The sequence below is a fragment of the Barbus barbus genome, assembly GCF_936440315.1.
Source record: "Barbus barbus genome assembly, chromosome: 3".
NCBI lineage: Eukaryota > Metazoa > Chordata > Actinopteri > Cypriniformes > Cyprinidae > Barbus > Barbus barbus.
The window spans coordinates 2351128-2360387 of record NC_136731.1 but is presented as its reverse complement, the minus strand read 5'-3'; positions in this window follow the sequence as shown (position 1 = coordinate 2360387).

The window sequence follows — 9260 nt, the reverse complement described above, 5'->3', positions numbered from 1 at the left end:
GAAATCCAGAAGGCTGCATGTCTTACGTATGCCATATATCCATTTCAAATGTACACATTTACACAGTACTGTATGTGGTATATTGATTTAAAGAGACTGTTTCTAAATGTTTGAATTGAGGATACGGTTGATCTCCCAATACTTGGCTGCATGCTTCGACCCCCCTCAGCCATTGTAAGGCCATTGATAACATGGTCCACAATAGTGGCCCTATTTTCATCTGATATGCATCTGTTTTGCCTCTGTACCCTTCCACCATGCATCCTAACTCCCCTTCATCCTCTCAGCCATTGATCCTGATCGTTTCCTGGATGTTCATCCATTGTCAGAATGTGTAACTCTTGTTGTCCTCTGTCTCTATGCTTTTCAATTAAAGGTTCATGAAATGCACCTTTGAGCAATTTCAGAGAATTGGTTTATAATTGCTTGATTTACATTATTTTCATTACTTAAAGTCAAGATTCACCTGCACAATTCATGGTAAATTTAAAAGTCAAATAGAAATACTTTACAGTTTATGACAACTAGATCAATAATTTTTCATTTAAAGGCTTAAACGATGAACTAATGAATAGATCTTTTTTTTGGAATTTTGTAATCACAGATAATGAACAGAAGTTTTACACATTGGGTTGTTGGATTTTAATGTTTTATGGGAAATTTCTATAGACAAGGGTTTTTATACTGTACCATACAGACCATAACATGTAATGTATGCACTGTATACCACGGACACATTATTATACTATTCATGTGCGTCAGTTTTGGATAGAACTCTTTGGGGACCTGAGGAATGAAGGAAACTTCAATGGCAGTAATGAACACCAATGCCTCCTTCAGTTCTGCTTCCAAAATATTCTGCAGGCAGACTTGGATGATTGTGTAGAGCTTCGGAATAAACACAGAATCAGGCCCTCTAGACTTGCAATGTGTCCTGGGGGTGTACCAAATGAACTGTATCATCTACCACACAGGTGAGAAAAAACAACAACATCTGTAACAAATTATTTAATAACAGATTTAATTATAAGCATGTTTAATATACACTACTACTAAAAAAAAAAAAAAATCACATTATATAAATGTCTGCTGAATACATTTATACAGAAATGTATCTTTTTGCAGGTATGGATCAAGAGACTGTGGCTTTGCAGTTGAAGATGAGTTAAGTGCTTTTCCTGAGTCAAGGCTGACAATGCAGTTATGTGGTGACAAAAACATCCAGGAATATCTAGACTTTGCAATGGAACACAATCAGTTACAGTGGCCAGATAATTGGGAGGAAGCATTACAATTCTACTTCACAATGAAGGAAACAGCAGGCCTCTGATCACGAGTATTTGAAAAAAGACAGTAGAAACCACAAAGTGCAACCTCAGAAGAACTTATTTAAAAAAGAAAATGCAATATTGTGACATTGCAAGAAATGTGAACTGAGAATACGGAGGATGTAAAGTTTACTTAAATACATCCAAAACCTGGTGAATTCTGAATTCCAAAATCCATTCGTTTGTCTCTAAGATTGGCATTAAAGTGGCGCTGAAAGAGGGCTGGCCTACAATGTGATTTAACACATCTTTTGAAAGAAAGTGGGGCCCTGGTCCTCCATGCACTATTGATACTGCAATCATTTTCCCTGCCAAGACTGTGTTTGTTACAGATTAAACACAGGGTAACTGCACTATACACTGTATATCTATCTTAGATTTGGATTTGGTAAAATATTAATAAAATATTACAATATCTGGTTTCCTTGTTATAGTTACTGATTAAATGAAATCAGACTTCAGTATTAACTGTAATGTAATTTTGTTGCTGTGTTCATCTCCTTGCAAAAACGATTGTTTTATACACCGACATGGATAAACTATTAAAAAGGTAAGATTTCGAAACAATTTAATCTCAAATTAATCTCTCTTCTGCCTTTTGTGGTAAAAAGCCATCTAATAAGTGTTATGACTGTAACATATGGCGGCGCGATCGATCGCTGCGGCTGCTCCGGGTCCCAAAGACGGTGCTTTTATGTCGTCTGTTCGTCTCCAAATAGTGTCAGTTTACCGCTAACTCTTAAGGAAATCACCCCAGAATTCATCTATGATCGCCAAAGTCTTTTGGATATCAGCAAAGCTTATGTACACCAACTCTCGCCGGCGGCTACTGAGAAGCTACGAGGCCTTTGTTTACTGCTGGAGCCGGACCTCGAGACCGCGGCCTCGCCTACTGACGCTACCCGCACAAGGCAGCGTCGCAAGCGGTGTGAGAGAGGACGGAAGCGCGGTAAGCGCGGAGGTATACGAGCTAGGCTAAGAGCTAACCCCTCAAGACCGGCTCTTCCAACACTCATGCTCTCAAACGTCCGCTCTCTGGAAAACAAACTGGACTTAATTCAACTCGGTCGATCTACACAGCATGAGGCAAGGGACTGTTGCGTGTTTGTTTTCACCGAAACATGGCTAAACGACAACATCCCGGACTCCGCCATTCAACTGCACGGGCTATCCCACTTCCGAGCGGACAGAGATTCATCACTGTCTGGTAAGACACGCGGAGGTGGCTTGTGTGTTTATATCAACAAAGACTGGTGTAACAATGCTGCGGTATTATCAAAACACTGTTCATCGCTGGTGGAGTTTATGGTTGTGAAGTGTCGACCGTTCTATCTGCCGCGGGAGTTCACGGCTATTGTTATCGTTGCTGTTTACATCCCCCTGTGTGCAAACGCTAAGGACGCGCTTCGTGAACTGTATAGTGCCATCAGTGAACAACAAACAAAAAACCCAGACGCCTTTTTCATCATAGCCGGTGACTTCAACCACGCAAACGTAAAGACAGTTTTGCCAAAGTTCTACCAACATGTGAACTTTGCAACAAGGGAAAACAACACACTGGACTTTGTTTACACAACAGTTAAGAACGCTTACAAGGCTGAACCCCGCCCCCACCTCGGGTACTCCGACCACATCACTGTTATGCTAATCCCAGCATATAGACCACTTCTCAAACTCACCAAACCGGTTGAAAAGCAGATCACAGTATGGCCAGACAATGCCACCTCAGCACTGCAGGACTGCTTCCAGGACACAGACTGGAATATGTTTAAAGAGGCAGCCACCTACAACAACCACACAGACCTGAATGAGTACACTGAAACTGTGACTGCTTACATCAAAAAGTGCACTGATGATGTGACAGTCACCAAGACCATCACCACACGTGCAAACCAGAAGCCATGGATGACAGCAGAGGTTCGTGGGCTGCTAAAGACCAGAGATGAAGCATTCAGATCAGGAGATAAAGCAGCCCTCAAAACAGCAAGAGCCAATCTGTCCTGTGGCATCAAAAAAGCAAAACGGTCATATGCCCAAAAAATCAACAACCACTTCACAGACAGCAGAGACACACGGAGCCTGTGGCAAGCCATTCAGACCATCACAGACTACAAGCCCCCGCCACAGGCCTGTGATGAGGACACATCCCTCCCCGATGCACTCAACCACTTTTATTCACGGTTTGAAATGCAGAATGACACACCTGCACAAAAACTGCCCACACCTCCCAACGACCGGGCGCTCTGTCTGTCTCCAGCCGACGTAAGGAAGACCCTATCTAGGATTAACCCACGCAAGGCTGCGGGTCCTGACAACATACCTGGCCGTGTTCTGAGAGACTGTGCTGCACAGCTGACAGATGTCCTAACCGATATCTTCAACACCTCGCTGAGTCAGGCAGTCGTCCCCACGTGTTTCAAATCCACAACAATCATACCGGTACCAAAGAAATCACCTGTGTCCTGTCTCAATGACTACCGTCCCATAGCACTGACTCCAATCATGATGAAGTGCTTTGAGAGGCTAGTCATGCATAACATCAAAACCAGCCTCCCCAACACACTCGACCCGCTCCAGTTTGCATACCGTCCAAACCGCTCTACGGACGATGCAATTTCCTCCACCCTCCACCTGGCTCTTACCCACCTAGAAAATAAAGACTCCTATGTTAGAATGCTGTTCATTGACTTCAGCTCGGCATTCAACACAATAATCCCACAACAGCTCATAAATAAGCTAAACCTGCTGGGCCTTAACAATTCCCTCTGTAACTGGATCCTGGTCTTTCTAACTGGAAGACCTCAGTCAGTCCGTGTCGGCAACAACACCTCGAGCACTACAACACTGAGCACAGGTGCCCCACAAGGCTGTGTGCTCAGCCCGCTGCTCTTCACACTGCTGACCCACGACTGCACTGCCAAGTTCAGCTCCAACCACATCATCAAGTTTGCTGATGACACAACAGTGGTAGGTCTCATCAGCAACAACGATGAAACGCACTACAGAGAGGAAGTGGCACAGCTGGCTGAATGGTGTGGCACAAACAATCTGTCCCTCAATGTGGAGAAGACAAAGGAGGTTGTGATGGACTTCAGAAGAAACTCCGTTGACCACCCCCCACTGACCATCGACAGCTCGACTGTGGAGAGAGTCAGCAGCACTAAATTCCTGGGGGTGCACATCACAGAGGATCTCACCTGGACCACCAACACCATGTCACTCTCCAAAAAGGCACAACAGCGCCTACACCTATACCGCCGGCTGAAAAGAGCAAGTCTCCCTCCACCCATCCTCACCACATTCTACAGAGGCACCATTGAGAGTGTGCTGACCAGCTGCATCACTGTCTGGTACGGGAACTGCAGTGCTGCTGACCGCAAGACCCTCCAGCGGACAGTGAACACAGCTGCAAAGATCATCGGTGCCCCTCTCCCCTCCATCCTGGACATCTTCCTTACACGATGCTCCAGCAAAACCAACAGCATCGTGAAGGACTCCACCCATCCCTCCCACAGTCTCTTCCAGCTCCTACCATCAGGAAGACGGTACCGGAGCATCAGAGCCCGCTCCACCAGACTGCTCAACAGCTTTTTCCCCCAGGCTGTGAGAGCCCTGAACTCAAACCACCCCGCCCCCCTCTGAAACCCCATGCAAACCCCTACCTCCTGAACATGGACCACCCCCCACCCCAAACCTTACCACACCAAAGAAAAACTGTATGGAACTTTAATTATTTTTTTATTTATTTTATTCTTATTTTTCTTTACACTATGGACACTTTACACTATGGACACTCACACTCTACACTATGTGCACTATGGACACTTACACTTTACACTATGTGCACTATGGACACTTACACGCACTGCTGCGTGTGCACAATCTCACAAAAAACTCAGCAATATATGTATGTTTACATGCTCATGCACTACAAATCATCCTGCACTGTTCCCCAACCAGCTGCTGACTCAAATGTCTCTCTTTGCACATGTACAGTATTTGTGAAGCATTCGTATAGTTTGTATTTTTTATCTTCTATTTTTTAGTTTGTATAGGGTAATATTTATGTGAAGCATTCGTATAGTTGTATTTTTTATCCTTTTAGTTTGTATAGGGTAAATACTTATATATAGTATACTTATAGTTAAATCTGTTAGTCGTGTATAGGTTTATAGTGTTTTTTTTACTTCATTGTTGTAATGTCTGTATTTATGTAGCACCGTGGTCCTGCGAGACACGACATTTCATTCCACTGCATGTCCCCACATGTAGCGGAATGACAATAAAGCTCAACTTGAACTTGAACTTGAACTTGATATCCCTTAAATGTCAGTGTAGTTTGAACTTCTTCAGTAGCTAAGAAAATAACTAAGGTAATTTGATTAATATTTTGCATCCAGTTATTTAATTATGGGGGAAGTAGCCGCGTAATAAGTGGGATAATGTCCATCCAGTCGGTTGTTATCACAAAATAAAGCCCCTCAGGCTGATGCAAGAGCCCTCCGCTTCACATCAGGATCCTAATCAGTCTGTCAGGCCTTATTCTGCAGTAACACCCAGCTGGATGTACATTATCCCTTACTTATCTGGTACTCCTTTACAAAACATAAACAACTGTTCAAATTAAATACATAACAACTGAATTGTACACCAGGTAACGGCTGTTGGGTGGTCCATCAAAAATGGGACGATTCCGCAGGCAGCTCATCAGTAAAGTGAGAAGTTCCCTTCTTGGTCCACCTGTATCAAGACCCTCTTCCAATGTGCCAGCATCATCAGAGAACTTTACAAACATGCCACTGAATTCTGAGTATGAGACACAGTGAAATCCTCTGACTGCCCCATCCCACACATTGGATCTCGTTATGTTGAATCTGCTGACACGTTTTCGATCAATGGCAAGGGACAGATTTGAAATAATGTCAGGAGCTTTTAAACTGCTCTGTTCCCTAGAGAGTGTAAAAAGTACATTTAAATCAATGTAATCAGTATTTGTATAATTATATTCTCCAATCAACATACTTTTGTAGCTTACTCTAACGGTTGTGGGAGGTCAAGACAGTGTGCTGTCGTCATCATCAGATCATCTTCAGCAATCACAGGCGCATATACTTTCATGTATTCTCTACAAATAAGAAGAGATCATCATGCACAAATATCATGATACAAGTACAGACATAATATATTTAAAACACCAAACAAACCTGTAACACCGGTTCTGTAACGCAACATGGTCAGAAGTACCTGGATGGTCATCCTCCGAGTCTGAGAGCATAATCTTTAAAAAAAGTGTAAAGGGCCTCTGTGTCCCTGGAACATTAATGACTTCGGAGCCAAGTATGTAGGGTCCTTCCTCCATGTCTTTGTTGAAGTCCTTAATTTTTTTTACAGCCATCACAAGGAGATCTTTTGCCTTTATTTCCCTCGCTGTGGTTTTAAGTAACCACTCTGCAGAGAATTACACCGACATTAATCTGCAAGGGAAAAAATTTACAAAGCATCTTGTTATTTTGTTTTCGGATTTGTCATTGTGTTTTCTTATTGTTATAATGTTTTATGAATTGTTATTTAGTTTTTTAGATTTGCGTTTGTAATTTGTTATTTTGTTTTCAGAATTGTGATTCGTTTTGCACTTCTCGGCCACCGTAGATATTATTGCGTTTGTTGTTTTGAGCAGCGTGCGCTGATTCGAATCATTTTGTGAATCAAATGATTCAATTGACGCTGAGATTCAAATAGCTCTGCTTCATGATAAACTGAGCCTGTAATGTGCATACTATCCATACAAAATAAAAGTCTTGTTCTGGAAATGAACTGCAGAGCTGTCAAGAGCCCAAAGCTGATCTGATCTCCAAATTACAGGACCGGAAAGAACTTGTGCATATTTCAGACTCATAGAGTTGTACATTTGTGGTTGCATTTAATTTATTAACTGAAACTGAATCCTTATGACAATGTTTTCATATTATTCCACGTCAGTTTCTCCCCAGAACATAAAGGCAATAAATCAAATTTCAGCTTTATTTGGTTAAAATGAATTTCATTAAAGGACTGTGACTGTAAAGGTTTACACTGAAAGTGGAGTATGACTGTCTGAACTGTCAAACGTTTAGTTTAAATTATTTCTTCTAGAGCAGGGGTGTCAAACTCAATTCCTGGAGGGCCAGAGCCCTGCAGAGATTAGATGTAGCCCTACATACCTGATCCAACTACAAAGAGTCCCAAAGCTTTAGAAACGGCTTTATAACCTTTTCCAGACTGATAGATCTCCATTACTTTCTTTGTCATTTGTTCCTGAATTTCTTTGGATCTCAACATGATGTGTAGCTTTTGAGGATCTTTTGGTCTACTTCACTTCCCTTTCGAAAGCTACAATCGATGCTGCGCTGCTCAGCGCATTGGGAACGCCTTTAGTCGTGACCAGCTGTGAATATTGTGTGTAACACGTTGATAGAATTGACCCGGAGGTAATATAGCCTCGGTCGATGACGTCATCGGCGTGCGCCCGCAACACGAGGCTATAAAAAGATGAGCCACAGGTGCATCATCAGGTCTTTTGTCTTCAGACCATTCTGTGCATGTGTGCGTCGAAGAAACATTCTGGCAGGTTTGCAAATATTTTTTCTCTCATGTTACAACAAAGAGAAATGAGCCAACAAATCAGTAAGCATTGTGTTCCTCCATGCTCCCGTCCCATGTCTGAGCTGGATACACACGATTATTGTTTTGTTTGTTTGGGGGAAGAGCACGCGGTTCTGGCTATAGAGAAAGGCGGGTGCGAGCATTGTGACCAGCTCACAGTTAAGATGCTTTGCTCCCGTCTGAACTATTTCCAGTCCGCACCCGCATTACCATCGTGGGGCTCTCGTATGGATCTGCATGACGAGCAAGAGACGGGTCCGTCCCTTTCGCTTGCTGCGTCACCAGATCCTAACATCCCTTCTCGTGATCTCAAAGTGCGCTCTGGTGCTTCTTCGGTTCAGGAGGGGGATGATATATCTCTTGGTTCTTTAGATCACGAGCAGCCAGCCTCTGAGCATTTCTCTCGCGAAAAGAAATCTGTCGAGGAATTGCTAGAGGTGGTTACTCGCGCACGTGAACAAGAGACCCCCAAACGTAGTAAGCTAGAGGATAGGTTTCTGTCCGGTGGCAGGGGGGAGAGACCACAACATCAGTCTCTCCCCTTTTTCGAGGACCTCCATAATGAGCTGTCTAAGTCATGGAGTAAACCATATACTTCTCGCGTCTTTGTGCCTTCGACGTTGACTTTTTCGACTATCGTGGGAGATGCCTCGGGTTGAAGAGACGCTCGCGAGCTATCTCTCGCCCGAAGCCGCATCTTCGATAAAGAAACCTACCCTCCCCACTAAACCTTGTCGTATAACATCATCACTAGTGGGTAAAGCTTTCCAAGCTGCAGGTCAGGCTGGTGCTGCGCTGCACACTATGGCACTGTTACAGGCATACCAGGCTGACATGTTGAAGGATTTGAGTATGGGCAGTACCATCGACGAGGAGGCGTTCTCTGAGCTTCGTCGAGCCACAGATCTGTCTCTCCGTGCGACCAAGCAAACGGCCCGTGCCATCGGCCGTTCAATGAGTGCTTTAGTCAGCACGGAGAGGCACCTGTGGCTGAATTTGACAGGTATTAAAGAGAAAGATCGTTTGTTTCTGTTAGACTCCCCTGTTTCTCCCTCTGGTTTGTTTGGCGACTCCGTGAACACCGTAGTGGCCAGATTTAAAGAGGTGAAGAAACACGAAGAAGCATTCGTTCAGTTCCTTCCTCGCCGCACTCAAGGGGAGGGGCCGTCTGCCACCCAGCCCCGCGCCGGTCCTTCAAAAGCTAGGGAGTTTAAAAAGCAGAGCGTGGCGGAGCGTGCTCCCCCTCGTAGAGACTGGGGACAGGCTTGCCGCGCTCAGCAACCTCCCAAG